The sequence below is a fragment of the Macaca mulatta genome, chromosome 5 (assembly GCF_049350105.2).
Source record: "Macaca mulatta isolate MMU2019108-1 chromosome 5, T2T-MMU8v2.0, whole genome shotgun sequence".
NCBI classification, from domain to species: domain Eukaryota; kingdom Metazoa; phylum Chordata; class Mammalia; order Primates; family Cercopithecidae; genus Macaca; species Macaca mulatta.
In genome coordinates, this window is record NC_133410.1 from 132,274,749 (window position 1) to 132,294,653 (window position 19,905).

Sequence of the window (19,905 nt, forward strand, 5' to 3'; positions counted from 1 at the left end):
TCCTGCCTCAGCCTTCCAGGTAGCTGGGATTACAGGCGCCCACCACCACGCCCAGCTATTTTTTTGTATTTTTAGTAGAGATGGGGTTTTGCCATGTTGGCCAGGCTGGTCTCAAACTCCTGACCTCAGGTGATCCACCTGCCTCAGCCTCCCAAAGTGCTGGGATTACAGGCATGAGCCTCTGCACCCGGCCCATTTTTTATTTTTTATGGAGACAGCATCTCACTTTGTTGCCCAGGCTGGTCTTGAACACCTGGACTCAAGTGATCCTCACACCTTGGCCTCCCAAAGTACTGGGATTACAGGCGTGAGCCACCATACCCAGCTATTATGGTTGTTATTCCCATGTGCCAGACACTGTGCTTGGTGCTTTATGTACATTATTTCAATTAATATCCACCACTACTGCAAGAGTTGGCATTAATTACAACAGAAGGGGAAACTGAGACTTATGTCACCCAGACAGAGTCTTCTCATTTGGAATTGGGTCATTTAATGTAACTCTGACGCTCCATATACTATATACCACGTTTAGGAACACCAATCTGCATCTCTCACTAAATGTTAGATTCCTTTCCTTGTTCTCATATTGCCTATTGGGGCTGGAACGGGCTCTGCTTGCGCATAATGGAGATGGAAGAAAGTGAGTAACATGGGCATAACTCATCAGTGGTGGAACCTTGGCTGTCACAGAGGTGCTTGGTAAGGAGCTCTGAATCATATACATGGGGAAGAAACCACAGCAGAGCCTATGACAAGAAGGTGAGGAACACAGCAGCCGTCTGTTGTCATACAGCAGCTCCCTCCGAGAAGAGGCCAGTGTGGACTCCAGAAAAGCCAGGTTCTCATCGCTGCACTGTTGTGTGTTTATAACGCCCTGATGTTCTTGACATGCTGCCTGGAGAAGCCTACTTCTGATATCCATGAAGCAAAGGCCACTCAGCTCTTAACTTGGGGTAATCTTTCTTTTTAAAAAATTGTTGTGGCTGGGCATGGTGGCTCACGCCTGTAATCCCAGCACTTTGGGAGGCCAAGGCAGGCAGATCACCTGGGGTCAGGAGTTCAAGACCAGCCTGGCCAGCATGGTGAAACCCCACCTCTACTAAAAACACAAAAATTAGCTGGGCGTGGTGGTGCATGCCTGTAGTCCCAGCTATTCGGGAGACTGAGGCAGGAGAATTGCTTGAACTTGGGAGATGGAAGTTGTAGTGAGCCGAGATCATGCCACTGCACTCCAGCCTGGGCAATGGAGCGAGACTCTGTCTTTAAAAAAAAACTGTTGCTACTGCTGCACCTTTGCCATTATCTGTGAGCAATCTTAGTGAACTTGGCACAGATTAGGACCAGTGCGCATTGGGGAAAACCAGAAGTGGAAAATTTGAGTAAAAATCTTCAGGAAAATACAATAAAATGTTCCTGAAAGTTAAAATTAATCACTTGAATATGTATGGCTTATATTTTTAAGTTTAAAGTTAAGTTTCAAGGTGTGGCCCCTTGTAACATTCATGAGACTGGCTATAAAAAATTGCCATTATTTTTGAAACTTTCTATTTCAAATGATGTTGGTTTTTAAATGTTACTCCAAAGTAAGGAATGTGATGTATCAGACAGAGCTACTACTGGCTCTTACATGTCTAAGCTTTTCCACCTATAAATGGGGGTAAAAACATACCTGCCTAAGAGGTATCATTTTAAGTTATTGGAGATGCTCCAAAAAACTATCATCTTAAAATTAAAATGCATGATTTTCAGAAGTATAGAATGTTTACAAACTTATATCTTGAAGAATAATTGACTGAAAATCACTTGGCTTATGTGAAAATAAAAAGTCACGGCCAGGTGCGGTGGCTCATGCCAGTAATCCCAGCTACTTTGGGAGGCCGAGGCAGGTGAATCACTTGAGGTCAGGAGTTCGAGATCAGCCTGACCAACATGATGAAACCCTCTCTCTACTAAAAATACAGAAATCAGCCAGGTGTGGTGGCCTGTAGTCTCAACTACTTGGGAGGCTGAGGCAGGAGAATTGTTGAACCCAGAAGGTGGAGGTTGCAGTGAGCCAAGATTAAGCCACTGCACTTCAGCCTGGGCGACAGAGCGAGACTCCATTTAAAAAAAAAAACAAAAAGTATTTCTCTATGTCCACTGGTTTCTTTTTGTACAAAAGGAAAGGTAATCTGAAATCTCTCAAATGAATTGTCCCAGCGATAGAGACTATTCAGGTGAGTGTGGTCAGACGTAGGGACAGGGTAAACTCACACTCCCTACACGAGTGGACAAATCAAGGCTTGCTCAGGAATACAGAAGCCACTCTATGTATTCCATATATAAAGAGTTTAATTCAGAATTAGGAATTTACGCAACCTTTGAATTGCTGGGAGGGAGGGCTGCACTGGTGCACAGGTCATAAAGCTGCTCCTGAAGGTCAGGGGAACAGCCCCAAAGGTCAGAGTGGTTGACACTGAAGCCCACAGCTCCAAACACTTGGAGTAATTTTCAAAAGCTTGTCTGCAAGTTGCTGTACCTCTTGAGAACCTCTGAGAAGTTCTCGCTGTCTCAGTCTGCTGCGCAAACTTGCCTGCGCATTTGTGTACAAATGCCCTCAGAGAATAGGCTTCACACTCCACATCTACCCCAAGTCCTCTCTCCTGTGAAGTGACTCCGCAAGACGACTGTGTGGAAGTTTCCACACTTAGGAGGGGGTGGTGGTGGCGCCGAGTTAGCAACAGACAATCCAGCAACAAGGCCTGCTTCTCTAAACTCTCACAGAAAAATGAAATGTGATATAATCACCAAACAAAAATTGACCCCAACATGACTTCATTCCTTCACTCATTCATTCATTTAACAAAGTATCCTTTGAATAGCTGGGCTGTGTGGTAGGTACTGGGAGAACTATTGTGTACAGACAGACTCATCCTTGCTTATTCTACCTGGGGAGATAGTGAATGCACAAGTAACACCCACAAAAATAATTATAGCTTTTGATGATATGAAGGACACAGGGGCTATGGGGGGAATTCTGGGTAGAGTGGCAGCTCTCTGGTAACTATTTCTCATAGTGCCTTGTATTAAACTTATCTGGATATATTCCTTTTTGAGATAGAGTCTCGCTGTGTCACCCAGGCTGGAGTACAATGGTGTGATCTCAGCTCACTGCAACCTCTGCCTCCTGGGTTCAAGCAATTCTCCTGCCTCAGCCTCCTGAGTAGCTGGGATTACAGGTGCCCACCACCACGCCTGGCTAATTTTTGTATTTTTAGTACAGACGGGGTTTCACCGTGTTGGTCAGGTTGGTCTCGAACTCCTGACCTCGTGGTCTGACTGCCTCGGCCTCCCAAAGTGCTGGGACTACAGGTATGAGCTGCTGCGCCCAGCCATCTGGATATATTTCTTTCTTTCTTTTCTTTTTTTTTTTTTTTTTTGAGACGGAGTCTCACTCTGTCACCCAGTCTGGAGTGCAGTGGTGTGATCTTGGCTCACTGCAAGCTCCGCCTCCCGGGTCCACACCATTCTCCTGCCTCAGACTCCCGAGTAGCTGGGACTACAGGCGCCTGCCACCACACCTGGCTAATTTTTTTTTTTGTATTTTTAGTAGAGATGAGTTTCACGGTGTTAGCCAGGATGGTCTCAATCTCCTGAACTCGTGATCCGCCTGCCTTGGCCTCCCAAAGTGCTGGGGTTACAGGCGTGAGCCACCACCACCGCGCCCGACCCCATCTGGATATATTTCTTATCTCCTCTGTGAGGTTTTAAGCTCTTGGAGAACAGGAAAGATAGATCACTTATAACTATATTGTTTATAAGTCTTGTACAGAGTAGGACAGTAGGCACCAGTTGTACAGATGTAGCCCATGGTTCAGAATTCCAAACAGAGGCAGGTGGTTTCATACGAGTCTGATGGCAGACTGTTATAGTTTTGCATGTGATTCACTGGTCATGTAGACAAGGCTACATTGTAGGACTGGGCACAGATTTCTCTGATTGTTTTGTCTGATAGCTGGGATCTAGGCCTTGACACTCTGGTTCTAAGAGTTCTGATACAGCTGACCTCCTTTGAGGGGATGGATTTCTCCAGTTTAACTGCCTGAAGAGGGAAGGGTCAGGGGTAACAGGACTATTAGAAGGGAAAACATGTCAATTAATATATGCAACTAGGATTACATTACACTTGGCATCCTTCCAACCTCCACAGAAAAGTTATCTTCTCAGAGAGGTTTTGCCTGAGCAGCATGCTCCTCAAAAAAGATACATGAGGAAAATTAAAACTCATCACAAATTCCAGAGATAAATATTTTAGTTTTTGAGTTATTCAAATTAAAGGTCTACATTGACTGCAGTAATTAATCTATTAGTAGAGTAATTGTTTAACTTTCAGAAAATGACCCATAGGGCAAAAGTGATGAATAGCACAAATACAGGTTTGTTCAAGGTTACCTTTTGGGGATGGCATTGAAAGCCCATATCTTCCCAAAAAGCAGATCATGTAATGAATCATCCCAATCACGTCCTCTTACTGGCTTAAGAATCTGTACAGATGTAAATAAGATTTACAGTTTCTTACTCTTCTTTTGTATTGTATCAAAATTGAAACAATCGGAAGGGAAACTATGCCAAGTGTTAAGTTTCTAGTCTTGTTGGGTATCTATCCTTAGAAATCTATCCCAAATTGGCCAGGTGCAGTGGCTCACGCCTGTAATCCCAGCACTTTGGAAGACTGAAGCAGGCCAATCACTTGAGGTCAGGTGTTAGAGACCGGCCTGGCCAACACGGTGAAACCCCATCTCTACAAAAAAATACAAAAGTTAGCCAGGCGTGGTGGTGCATGCCTGTAGTCCCAGCTACTTAGGAGGCTGAGGCAAGAGAATCGCTTGAACCCAGGGGGCAGAGGTTGCAGTGAGCTGAGATCATGCTGCTGCCCTCCAGCCTGGGCAGCAGAGTGAGACTCCATCTCAAAAAACAAAACAAAACAAGAAACCTATCCCAAATTATGTCTTCTCCCTGTGTTTGAGTCCCTTTGGTTAAGAAACAGTCCTGGTTAAGACTGGTCCCCAGATTGACAGGGGAGACTAGGTAGCAAATTTACTGCTGCCTGTTAGCATATAGTTAAATGTCAGTAGTTAGAAGCCAGCTAATTTTAAGGGACCTTTCTGTGGCTCACCATTTCCCCTTCCTACTTCCCACCTCTCCAAAGCTGTTAATGGCACATTTTGCCCCAGCCTGTGTTGCAGTCAATGTTGAACAGATGGATCCCAGCGGCAGCCCGAAGATGGGAAATCTGTTTGGGCACAATAGGGCTCAGGTTCTTCCCCAGCTCCTGATTCCATCTTTATAAAGCCTGCTGAAAATTCAGGTCTTCTCGTTGTAATCTAGAAGACATGTTCTTGGTTTTTTGCTCCTTTCTTCCACTATGGCTGTAAATTATTTTCCCATCAGTGATTTATGTAGTGTCTTTAAAGAAGAAAAATCTGTCTCAGACTGAAGAGACAGTCTGGGAGAGCCACAAGAGCTCCCTCCATGCCACCAGGAGAGGGTCTTGGAGCATTAAACCACGGTTTTCTTTGATTTTTTGACTGTGAAAGAAAAAAAGCTTATTCTCTCTCCCACATCTTTCTCCCTACTTCAGTCCAAAGTGCATTTAATTACCTCTCAGTGTCATGTTAAGATGTGCTGATAATTATGCTGAAAAAGATCAGCTTAGACACAAAAGCAGCATGTCACTCGAGTAAGCCCTTGCATCCCTGTGCTGCGTCTCATTAAGCCATGCTGAACTATTTAACCTATTCATTTGGCTTGACTTAATTTGTCTCTACCAGGCATATGATGGGGGTAATATGGTAAGGATACAGTCTGGGGAATTTTAATATCAAGAAATTATGGAGTACTGGTTTTATTGTTTGCTGTGATAACCAATTTATCAAAATATTTGTCAGGCATCTACTCTAGGAAAAGCACACTGCCACATGCTATTGTGGAAACAGCACCATCCCCCAGAACCCTGGAATGGCAGTGATCATTTAGTTACCTAGTAGATTCTTTCTTTTTTCTTTATGACATGTAAAAACTCACACTCCCTGGCCTCCCAACTTTGGAACAATGTCTAGCACATAGTTAGCAATTTTGATTGGAAAGTACCATACAAGATGAAGAAATAATCTTCCTTTATGTAGATTAACATGGGAAGCTGAGTTGCAAATCAGAAGGACAGTGAATAAGCATGGAATTGGTACAAGGGGAGTCAGTTTTAAAATGGAAGGGCTCAAATATGGCAAAGTAGAAGAGCAGCTTCCTGAAGAAGATCAAATGGTTGTCTATCAAGTGGCCTCACAGGATGGTCTTTACTTTCATGAATTCATAATGATCTGATCTTGTAGGATCAGAAACTTAAATTTATCACTGGGTAAAATAGTTCCTTCTATAGGAGTTGACTCATTAGTCAAGATCATACAGATTGATGTATAACCACAATATCAGCCTGCTAACATTAAGAAATAATTGCTGCTGGGTACAGTGGCTCATGCCTGTAGTCCCAGCACTTTGGAAGGCTTGAGGTGGGAGAATCACTTGAACCCAGGAGTTGGAGACCAGACTGGGCAACGTGGCAAAACCTCATCTCTATAAAAATTTTTTTAAAAAATTAGCTGGACGTGGTGGTATACACCTGTAGTTCCAGCTACTTGGGAGGCTGAGGCAGGAGGATCAGTTGAGCTTGGAGGTTGAGGCTGCAGTGAGCCATGATTGTACCACTGTACTCCAGCCTGGGTAACAGAGTGAGACCCTGTTTCTTTTCTTTTCTTTTTTTTTTTTTTTGAGGCGGAGTCTCACTCTGTCACCCAGGCTGGAGAGAAGTGGCACGATCTCGGCTCACTGCAAGCTCTGCCTTCTGGGGTTCACACCATTCTCCTGCTTCAGTCTCCCGAATAGCTAGGACTACAGGTGCCTGCCCCCACGCTCGACTAATTTTTTTGTATTTTTAGTAGAGATTGGGTTTCACCATGTTAGCCAAGATGGTCTCAATCTCCTGACCTTGTGATCTGCCTGCCTCGGCCTCCCAAAGTGCTGGGATTACAGGTGTGAGCCACTGCGCCTGGCCAAGATCCTGTTTCTAAAGAAAAAAAAAAAAAAGGTAGGAAAAAAAAGAAGCAATTAGCTGAGCATGGTGGCGTGTGCCTGTAGTCCTAGCTACTCAGGAGGCTGAGGCAGGAGGATTGCTTGGGCCCAGTAATTTGAGGCTGCAGTGAGCCGTGATCACACTACTGTGCTCCAGCATGGGTGACAGAATGAGACCCTACCTCTAAAAAATAAAATTCAATAAAAATAAAAGAAATAATAGGCAGGTAGAACAAATCCAATAATTGGCAGGTAGAACAAATTCAGAAGGCAGGTAGAACAAGAAATGCTACCTGGAAATATCCAAGTAGCATATTTTTATCTTTTCTCATTATAGGTGAATGTTCTTTTGTTATGCGATGCAAATAATACCCTATTGTTTAAGCCATTGTAGATGATTTCTTTTCTTTGTTACTCTGTAGCTGAAGATAATCCTGATATTTCTCATGTTGTCTTTTGACTTAAAACTTTTTTCTTGGATCTTTGTTCTTCCATATGAATTTTAGTAACAGCTTAAGAAGTTATACACATGTACGTTAAGGAAAAAGAAGAAATAAATCAAAAAAAAATTTTTTTTTTAGATGGAGTCTCACTCTGTCGCCAGGCTGCAGTGCAGTGGCACGATCTCAGCTCACTGCAGCCCCTGGCTCCTGGGTTTAAGTGATTCCCCTGCCTCAGCCTCCTGAGTTGCTGGGACTACAGGCGCGTGCCACCATGCCCAGCTAATTTTTACATTTTTAGTAAAGTCGGGGTTTCACCATGTTGGCCAGGATGATCTGGATCTCCTGACCTTGTGATCCACCCGCCTCGGCCTACCAAAGTGCTGGGAATACAGGCATGAGCCACCGTGCCCGGCCCCAAAATTTATTTTTTTAATTGCATGAAATTTACAGATTATTCTGGGAAAAATTAATATTTTTCTGATGTTGGATAGTTCTGTCTATACTAGACACACACACATAATTAGGGTCTTAGTTTATGCCTTTTTTTTTGTTGTTTTTTTGAGACGGAGTCTCACTCTGTGGCCCAGACTGGAGTGCAGTGTCGCAATCTCAGATCACTGCAAGCTCTGCCTCCCAGGTTCACGCCATTCTCCTGCCTCAGCCTCCCGAGTAGCTGGGACTACAGGAGCCCGCCACCACGCCCAGCTAATTTTTTGTATTTTTAGTAGAGACGGGGTTTCACTGTGTTAGCCAGGATGGTCTCGATCTCCTGACCTCGTGATCTGCCCACCTCGGCCTCCCAAAGTGCTGGGATTACAGGCATGAGCCACCGCACCCGGCCCCTAGTTTATGCCTTTTAATGAAGTTTTAAAATTTTCTCACAAAGGTCTTACTAATCTTTTATGATGTTTATTCCAAAGTCTCTTAAATTGTGTTTCAAGAAATTACATTTTTTTACTAGTTATTGCTGGTGAATAGGAATTAAATTGATTCTGGGATATTGTTACAAGTAACTTTGCTAGCATATTCTAAGAGTACATTCTGTATCAGTTTAATAGAGTATAAATTCTCCTAAATTTTTTATATAGTCATACAGTTTACAAGTCATGACTATTTTTTTTCCTTTCCAGTTGTGGCAGGAACATTCACAGCACCTTGAATATTCCTGTGCTCCCCCACATTTCCAGTCCCTTTGCAGTTAAAGCTATGTGACTTGTTTGAGCCAATAGAGTGGAAGTGGAAGAGAAGTATGTCACTGTGAGAATGAAGGAGTAAAGAGCTGATGTGTCATCCTCCATTTCTCCCTTGCCTCTGTACAGTAACCGGGAGTTCCCCTTTTGAGAAGCACAGCCACAAAGGACACTTCTTAGAACTGAGTCATCACCAGCAAGATCTACAATGAACTTTGAGCAAAAGCAAACTTATGTCTTAAGCCACTGAGATTTTGGGGTTTGTATGTTACCACTACTTAGCCTGACTGCTACAATCAATTTTTCATGCCTTATGCACAATCTAGAAAATCCTTCAGAATTCTGAGTAAAAATGGTGACAGGGAGAATTGGTTTTTATCTTGTTCTTAACTTTAAAGGGACTGCTTCAACTGCTTTGGCGTTAAGAACCACGTTTGCTGTTGGGTTTTGTTAGATAGCCATCATTAGGTGAGGGACATTTCCTTGTCCTCCTAGGTTTGCGTGAGCTTCTGTCATGAATGAGGGTTGATTTTTTTTTTTTTTTTTTTTTTTGAGACAGGATCTTACTCTGTCACTCAGGCTGGAGTACAGTGGCTTCATTATGGCTCACTGCAGCCTTGACCTCCCAGGCTTAAGTGAGTCCCCAACCTTAGACTCCTGAATAGCTGGAACCACAGGCATGTGTTACCATTCCTGGCTAATGTTTTGTTTGTTTGTCTGTAGAGACATGGTCTCCCTATGTTATTTAGGCTGGTCTTGAACTCCTGGGTTCAAGTGATCCTCCTTCCTCAGCCTCCCAAAGTGTTGGGATTACAATCATGAGCCACTGTGCCTGGCAAGTGTTGAATTTTACCAAATGTTTTTCCTGAATCTATCAAGGTGATGATTTTTCTTCTTTTTTTTTTTTTTGAGAGGGAGTCTCGCTGTGTTGCCCAGGCTGGAGTGCAGTGGCGAGATCTCGGCTCACTGCAAGCTCCACCTCCTGGGTTCACGCAGTTCTTCTGACTCAGCCTCCCAAGTACCTGGGACCACAGGCGCCCGCCACCACGCCTGGCTAATATTTTTGTATTTTAGTACAGACGGGGTTTCACTGTGTTAGCCAGGATGGTCTTGATCTCCTGACCTCATGATCCGCCTCCTTTGGCCTCTGAAAGTGCTGGGATTATAGGCGTGAGCCACTGCACCCGGTCGATTTTTCTTTTTTAATCTGGTATGTGGTCAGGAGTTTTTAAATGTTAAACCAGTCTTGCAATGATTAGGTAAACTGTACTTCTTAGCATTTCTTTTTTATTTCCTGCTAAATTCAGTAGACTAGTATTTTATTCAGGATTTTGGAATCTAAGTTCACAAGTGAGAGTGGCCTATAATTTTCTTTTCTTGTATTGTCTTTGTCTGATTTTTGTATTGGGGTTATATTACCTTCATAAAATATCATGGTAAGTGATTCTTCTTTTTCTTCCTTCTGTCAAAATTGGTATAAAGTTGGTCAAAGTTGGAAAAGCTGGTATAATTTTTGAATAATGTATTTTTTTTAATTCATTTGGTAAAATTGCCCTATAAATACATCTGAATCTGCTGGTATTATTTTGTGTATGGATACTTAACTTGATTCAGTTTCTTTCATAGGTCTTGTAAGATTTTCTCTTTCTTGTGGGGTCTGTTATGGTAATGATCTATTTTGCCTAAGTTTTCGAATTGAGTTATTCACATTTTTTTCTTAGGATTAAAAAATTCCCATTGTATCTGTAGTTATGACCCTTTTCATGTGTTCCTATTATCAACATTTAAAGTTAATTTGTCCTTTTAAGTACCTACCTCAGCTTATCCCATGTATTTTGATATAAATGACAACATTTTTATTTTTCTGTCACTTCTAAGTATTTCCAAATTTACGCTGTTATTTCTTCTTAAACCCATGATTTAGAAACATTTTAACATTTTCAGACATGAGTTTTAAAAATAATTTTTTAACCTCATTTTAATTAAATGATGTTCAGGAAATATGGTCTACCAGATATCGATTCTTTCTTGTGGCATGATCTAGGCTCACTGCAGCCATGATCTCCTGGGCTCAATTGATCCTCTCACCTCAGCCTCCTAAGTAGCTGAGACTACAGGCATGCACCATCATGCCTGGCTAATTTTTGAATTTTTTGTAGAAATGGGGTTTCGCCATGTTGCCCAGGGTAATTCTTTCTTATTAGTTGAGATTTACTTTGTCATTTCATGTGAAGTCAAATTTTCTAAACATTTCATTTGTGCTTGAGTTTAATTTATTTTTCCTAATTAGTGGATTCAGGATACTATATAGGCTCACAAGGTTTTCTATATCCTTTTAACACCTTTATTGAAGTATAATTTATATATTATACAACTCATCCATTTTAAATTGTACAATTTAAGGTTTTTAGTAAATTTACAAAGTTGTGCAATCATCACCACAGTACAGCTTTAGAATATTTTGCCTCAAAAAGGCAAGTACAAAAGGCAGGAAAAGTTATGGGAGAAGGAAAGGAAACCTTTCTGTTTACAGTAATCCTTGTTTCCATCTTTTCAATTGATTTTTGTATGCTTGACTCACCAGTTTCAGAGAGACATAATATAAATATGTACCCACTATGATTGTGGTTTTGTTGATTTCTCTTTGTAATACTGTATTTTTTTTTTTTGCTTTACATATTTTGTGGCTATTTTATGAAGTACATACAAGCTTGAAATTATTATATTTTAGAGGCAAATTGTTCATTGCCTAATTAAAATGAGAAGGCTAAAACTTATTTTTCTCAATATGTGACATCTATCTTTATATCTAAAAATGCCTTTGGTCTTTATTTCATTTGGTATTAATTTCATTAATTACTTTATTTCATTTGGCATTAATCTAGTTACAGTAGCCTCCTTTAGGTTAATATTTGATATATTTTTTCTATCACATTACTTTGAGTTTCCATGTCTTTAAATTATATGTATTTCTGTTGAAATCAGTGTATAATTGGATTTAGTCTTTTGTTTAATCTGAAAATCTCTGTCTTTTAATAGACTAATTTAATCTACTTATATTCAGTATGATTGTTCCATATTTGCCTTTATTTCTACTTATTATTTGGTGTTATTAATTTACTATACTTTTTTTTTCTTTCTTTTCCTTTCTTTCTCCCATCACGTTTCCTGCATTTGTACTTGACTGAATTTCTCCCCCAATTCTCCACCAATTCTGGTTTGGAAATAATGCCTTCTGCCTTCTACATTCACACACACACACACACACACACACGTATTACACTTACATTAGCATTTTAGTTCTGTAAGTTTTACTCTTATACTGCCAAATGTTTTTAAGATTTGCACACATACTTATCATTTCTTGGCATAAAATTATCTCTTGCATCTTATTTCTTCCTTCTGGGTTAAATATCTTCTTTCCGAAATACATATTTTAGAAGTTTTCCATTGAGAGTGTGTTAATATTAAGGCTCTGATTTTCTGTGTGTCTGAAAATGTCTTATCTTTACTGTTGAATAAAAATGTATTTGGGAATAGAATTCTGAGTTATCTGGTATTTTTCTGTCAGTGTATTGAAATTATATTAAATTGTCAAGTCATTTCATCAATAAGGCTGAGATAAGTCTGTTTATCATTGTTCTTAGGTAACTGGCTTTTATCTTTACTTGCTTTTATGAGATCCACTTCATCTAGATGTTAATTTATACTTATTTCACTGTTCAGGACACCACATTCCTGAATCTGAGAATTCATGTCATTCATTCTTTCTGGAAAAGCCTGAGCCACTAGATCATCAAATGTTTTTTTTTTTTTTTTTTTTTTTGAGACGGAGTCTTGCTCTGTAGCCCGGGCTGGAGTGCAGTGGCCGGATCTCAGCTCACTGCAAGCTCCGCCTCCCGGGTTTAGGCCATTCTCCTGCCTCAGCCTCCGGAGTAGCTGGGACTACAGGCGCCCGCCACCTCGCCCGGCTAGTTTTTTGTATTTTTAGTAGAGACGGGGTTTCACGGTGTTAGCCAGGATGGTCTCGATCTCCTGACCTCGTGATCCGCCCGTCTCGGCCTCCCAAAGTGCTGGGATTACAGGCTTGAGCCACCGCGCCCGGCCTAGATCATCAAATGTTACTGCTCTCACATCTCTTTATTTCTGGAATTCTTATGATGCGCTTTCTCATTCCACATTCTACGTCTCTTAGATGCTTTTTGATTTTTTAAAAATCTTTCTCTCTTTGTTGAATTCTGAGTAGTCTTCCATAAGGTGCTTTTAAATGTATTTAATCAATTTAAATATTCTTATTTGATATTATCTTAGAGTTTATAATTGTTTTAATTTTCTGCTTAATTCTGTTGTTTGTTGTGTTTGCTAACTCTTAAATATGGTAGATTCCTTATATAATTGTGAATTGTGTGAGACCATTTTCAGAAGGACTGTATCTATGTGAAGTTTGTGCATCTTGAGTTGAAGGTGTATTACTCCATAGATTTTATATTTATCCTGCCAGAAGTTCAAGGGATTTAAAGTCGGGGTCCAATTTGTATGTTAATTTCATGGTTTGAGTACTAAGACTATGTCAGTAGCATATAAATCCCAATTTCTGGATATGTGTGGTGTACACCAATGGTATTAATATGTAGGATAGACTTTGATCCCAGGCTTAACTAGACAAGTATCTGCCAGTTGGCAGTCTACCCAGTCCACACAAACTTTTTTTTTTTTTTTTTTGAGACAGATTCTTGCTCTATTGCCCAGGCTGGAGTGCAATAGCACGATCTTGGCTCACTGCAACCTCCACCTCCTGGGTTCAAGAGATTCTCCTGCCTCAGCCTCCTGAGTAGCTGGGATTACAAATATGCACCACCACACCCAGCTGATTTTTGTATTTTCAGTAGAGATGGGGTTTCGCCATGTTGGCCCGGCTGGTCTTGAACTCCTGACCTCAAGTGATCCACCTGCCTCAGCCTCCCAAAGTGCTAGGAATCCAGGCATGAGTCACTGCGCCTGGCCCAACCCGCCCAGACTTTTTTTAGCTACTTTTACTATCTTTTTTTTTTTTTTTTTTTCATCCTAAAACACAAACCCCACACTCACTGCTTCTACCTGGAGACAGAAATCCTTGTCTCTGTTGCCCACCCATCCTTGTCTGTGTTGTCTGGATGGCCCACTGCATTGCCCCAATTTGTCCATCACTGTGCAGGCTGACCCTTCTTCCTATACCTCCGAACAGGAGACTGCTGTTTCATTCCAAAGTAGTAGCTCCCTGACCACATTCTGACCTGTGTCTTCCTTCTTCTATTCAATTTTGTGGCCTTCAGTTTCTGATTCACTGAGTTCCTCTTTATGTTTTGTCTCTTGGCTTTGCATGTTTAGGTTAAAATACATTTTATATGTTTTCTAGGGATTCGTTGTAGTTCTAGCCCATCAATATAAAACAGAGCCTAACTAAACACTGTTGTACAAAATCTTTGCCCACGTTTCTGACTCTTTCCCTGAGATAGGATTACAGAGAGAGAATTGTTTGGTCAAAAAGCTATAGGAAATGATCCACCGCTCATAATATATAGCAGTACACTATTTTCTGGAAGGTGGTAATTTGATTCTTACCAGCAAGTTCTTTCGATAAGTGATATATTTCATACATAAATAGACTGGGAGCTAGGGAGTACCTTATTTGGACTCATTGGCATTGAGATAGAGGAAATTCTGTGTGATCTTTCAATAAAGGTTTCTAAGAAGAAATGATGCCCAAGTTGAGTCTTCAGAGATGAATAGTAGCTGCTACGCCAGGTGTGGGGGAGTTTTAGGGGAGAGGGAACAGATCCTAAGGAAGAATGACCTTGCAACAAGGTAGTAAACATACATGATAATGATTCCCACCCAGCTATTATCCAAGGGTCTATAGTTACTTACCTGGAAGAACATACACTGAGGAAAGGGGAACACTGAACCTTTCAAGAGCTGTTTCAAGTTGACACTGATACTCAGAAATTTGAAGAGTCATTATGGCTTCCCTGTGAGACTGGTGGCACGTGAAGACTCTATGGGGGATATCAGCTAATTGGGCTTGGTGGTCAATAAGTGGCAAGTATGTTGGAAACCTTGATAAGAAAAATTTCCTCCAGGAGGTAGAAGATAAACACTCCGATAATTCAGGGATCGGCCTTATCAGTAACACTTTTAGGAATCCAGTGGTCTGGGACATGCTGAAACAACTTTCGGTTGTACCAACTACAAAGCAAAGGACAAATGACTGCACCTCGCACCTCCTGTCACAAAGAAGGAAGCACAAAACTAGGTAGAACTAATTGGATTTGGAAGCATCATATTCCACATCTGGCAATATTGTTCCTATTTGGGGTGATTCCAAATGCTTCCAGCTGTAAGTGGAATCTAGAGCAGAAAAGGGCTTTGCAGTGTGTCCAGGCTGCAGAGCAAGTGGCCTTCTCATCTGGGCAATATAGCCCAGCAGAACCTATAATACTGGAGGACTCTGTGGTGGGAAAATATGTTGTGAAGAAACGCTAATAAGTCCCAATAGGGGAATCACAATATAAACCTCTAGGATTCTGAAGCAAGGATTTTATAGCATTAGAAAATCAGCTACTGAGTGGCAACTAAGTCTTGGTAGAATAGAACACCTGACCATGGGTCATCAAGTGACCGTGAAGCCAGAATTGCCTGTCATCAACTGAGTTCTTCAAGAGTTAGGAGTCAGGCAAGACAAGCAATCCATTTAAGACAGAAGTGGTACATTCAGGGTCAGGCACATGAGGGCTGATTAGCCCAAGGCAGCTGCATGAGCAGCTAGAATAGAACCCCAGGGCATCTACCATGTTACACGTGTGTCCTTCTCTTAGCTCACAACTGTGAACCTATTGCCGTATTGGGGATCTATATGGCCAGATGAGGGAGGATAGAACTCAAGCTTGGTTTACGTGAGTCACCCTGGAACGTGATGCAAACTGAAAATGTACAGTGGTTGCATTACAGCCAGTGGTGTGCTGAAGGTAGCTCACACAGGCTTCTGAGTGCTGAATGTATGCATCTCTACCCAACCCTGCAACACAGATATCCCACTGGGAGCTTGTAATGGCCACGGTAGAAGTGTTGTCACTACAGAAAGCAGCAAATGTCGTAAATCAGGACTCTTTCTTCCCCTGGAGAACTGGTTGTGGAATATTTTTCAGCAATCCACTGATGGCAGCCCCATCCAACCAGACACTTTACTCAAACCAGAAGAGCTACCTAAAGGTTAAAGAGATCTAGAATATGAAGTAGAGAAGAGATATGACGTGATCAACTGCGGTGGTGGGGCCTTTAGCTTGCACTGCTAACCCTCTTACAATTTTATCCCAGGAAAAGAGGCCACCACAGTCCTGGAGGAGTTACTTCCAGAAGGTATGTGAAGGCTGTGGATCCAAGCAATGCAAAGGGTATACTCTAGTGGATGTTGTGATATGCCGCCCAGATCCCCCGGTCAGTACGGAAGGACTTATTCCACCATCTGCTGGAAGTGCTGCCGGGTGTGTTGCTCAAATGTCAGCTCTGTCTGGAAATTACCTTTGCTCCAACTGAAGGTACCCAGCCCTCTTGATTCTACTCAGGACAATTCTCCAGGGCCATCCCAGTTTCATAGCTTCCCATGGGGTCAGCTGAGGCCTTCGATGAGACTAAGCTGCAGTCCTACTTTGCCCTCTGCACAATCTTACTGCCTTCCCTTCCTCCACAGGTGTTGATCCTGACAGTGCTTTGTTAAAACACATTCTCCATGCTGACCTCCGTTTTAGAGTCCACTTCCTGGGGAAACCTGAAACAGGACTCGATGCTAGCAGCTGCCCAGAAGAACTAGATTGGCCACTGTCCTTGCCAGAAGATCTGATCTCCCGTATATGGCCACCACCTAACACTGTTCACTTCTACATCTAAACCTCAGGTAGGTGTGTCTGTTTGGAAGAACTGTAGGTAAAGGGAGTCTTCAAAATTTAGCTTTTAGTTTTCCAACCATGATAATAGAGGATGTTGTGCTAGAGGAGGGTTTGGACGGGTGCAAATTGAGTACGACAACTTACAATATCTGCCACAGTCGAACCCTGTATCATTCGACATTCATTTATTCTTTCCATACAAATAATAACAGAAAGAGCAACATGCGCCTGACAAACATAATGCAACGATTCCTCCCACAAATACATTCTCACCCTCTTCCTAAAAAGAGAGTAAAAAGTCAGTCTCTGAATCTATCTCTGAATGATGTTCATTCCTACTCCAATTTAGTCACAATCCCATCTTCTTATCTTGTATCCTAGGGATTAAATGATCAAAGTAACACCAGCAATTCACCCTATTTAAGATAATGAAAATGGATTTTAAAAATGAGGAAGGAAATGATGAGCAGCTGTAACCAACCATTCTCTTCTTTTTGAACAGATCACAAGTTTATCGTGGACATTTATAGTTTCCTCTACTACTCGTTCAATGTTTACTATGCCTTCATTCAGCATTTCAGCTGGCCTGAGTTCTTTTCCTGGTGAAACAATCATCATTTTTGTGCCTGAGAGGTCTGACCTCTTGGCGACCCTACTTGTACGAGGTTTCTCTGGTTTCTTGGGGAGGGGGGGGGATTTATTTATTTTTTAATTGTGGTAAAACATACACAACATAAAATATACCATATTTGCCATTTGTAAGTGTATGATTCAGTAACTTTAAGCATGTTCACAATGTTGTGTAACCATTATCATTATCTATTTCCAGAACTTTTTGATCATGTCAAACAGAAATCCTGTACTTATTAAGCAATATCTCCCCCATTCCACCTCTCCCCACCCTAGTCTCTGGTAACCTCTATTCTACTTTCTGTCTCTATGAATTTGCATATTTTGGATTATTTATATAAGTGAAATTGTACAATATTTGCCCTTTTGTGTCTGGTTTATTTTACTTAGCATACGGTTTTCAAGGTTCATTTATGATGTAGCATGTATCAGAATTTCATTCCTTTTTAAAACTGAATAATATTCCATGCCAGGCATATACCACATTTTGTTTATCCATTCATCTGTTGATGGATGCTTAAGCTGTTTCCATTTTTGGGTTATTGTGAATGCTGCTATGAACACTGGCATACAAGTATCTCTTTGACCTCTGACTTCTTGCTTTCAAGTCTTTTGGATACACACACACACACACACACACACACACACACACCCCGTTTGGATATATATACATATATACATACATATATACATTTTGGATATATATACACCTTTTGGATATATACACACACACCTTTGGATATATATATATATATATAAAATATATATATAGGAAATATATTTTGAATAGATATAGGATATATCTTTTGTGTATATATATATAGGATATATCTTTTAGAGAGATATATATATCTTTTGGACATACATATATCTATATCCAAAGTATCTTTCAGCCAGACTGTAATGAAGTCTTTAATAAGCCATTCCACAGTTATTTTTGTCAGGTCAACTATTTTTGTCAGGTCAACTATTTAGGGGTGGAGTAGATAATGAAACCAGTGAAATCTATGGGCATGTGACCATTGCCTTACGCTTACTTTTCAGTACATTTATCCTCTTGATTACAAGTGATGATGTATGTACTGGACCATGTTGTTGAATAAGGCATTCATTTGGCACATGTAAGTTACTGCATAAAGAAGCAATTGCAGTAGGGTGGTCAAATCCATATCCAAAGCAAACATCTGTGAGGACAATAACTATTCCCTCTACGGAAAGGATGAAGTTACCTTACCCAATGACTGCCTAGTTCTTTCATGGTCAGTTATGCTCTGTGAAAGGCTCAGCACTGATTTTCTGCTGCTTGCAGATTAGAAACTGCAGAAGATAGTTTAGCTGTGGTGGAGAAAAATCCATGCTGAGCCCATGTATAACCCCATACCTACAGTCTCTTATTTCATAAGCCAACTAAACATAGCTAAGTAAAGATAACAAACCAATATCTAGAAAACAGGCAATCTTAAGAACCTGATTATTTAAAGCTTCCTTTGCAGAGGAATCTTCACTACTGACCTTCCATTACTCACCTACAAAGGACAGCCACCACTCCATTAAAAAAATGTTGGTACTTATCCCTTACCAATGTATTATGTAATGTCAAGGTTCAGTGAGTGTCATCTAGGACCTCTTGGTATATGTAGTTAGGAAGTGGGTAAGCAGACTGCACATGAAAATACGTCTCAACCTAGCTATTTCTTTAAGTCTTTAGGTTCTTTCCTATACATGGTATCAATAAATTTCTGGCATCTGAACCACCTCTGAGTCTAGGTTTCAGAAAAGCGAGTGAACAAATGGAACCAGCACCAACTGTTTAAGATGAAACCACTGATAACTGCAGCCATGTTGATTTAACCTGATCTAAAATTATTTACCCTCTCTTTTGTTTAGAAACCTTGGAGTCTCTTCCAACACATATGATCTACGTTCTTGATGTTCTAAATTAGAAAAATGACACAATTGTGTTTGAGTCTTTCTCTCTTTGATTTAATTTTATAATCTAGTGAATGCTGGAATATGACCGTAGTTATAAGTCTTGAGGCAATGAATGGTGGTAGGAGAGAAGGATAAGGAGAATTGGTACTCATTGCAAGTTATTTATGTGAAGTGAGATTGTTATAGACTCTTAAAGACAGTTACAACTTCAACATGTAGAAGAGGAGGGGCCAATTAAGCTGAAGTAGTGCATTAGAGCTTGGCGGTTTAGATATTCATTGCAGCTAAATCCTCCCAGATATCTCCATTCCAGTTAAGGGTGGGGTTGGCAGTGTACCAAGCAATCCAAAGTTTCATGTAAGAGACCTAATATGAATGTAAATTCATCTATGTTATAATTCAGGGACTCATGGGATCAGACTCTGTATCTCAGTTTTGGCTATGTCAGACAAAAAATGTGGCTGACAAAAGATAAAATGTCTTTAGGGTAATTATAGTAATTACTTGGTCTCTGATCAGGTCTTAAACAAGAACTTGGAACCTTGATGTTATCCTTTATTTAAGTGCTCCAGTACCATAGAAGTAGTCTGGCTTATGTCCCTCCATTCTGTTCTATAATGGTGGCCGCTTGGTCTATAAAACCATGTCTTTACTAAGCATCCTGGTGGTCCCAGTGACTGT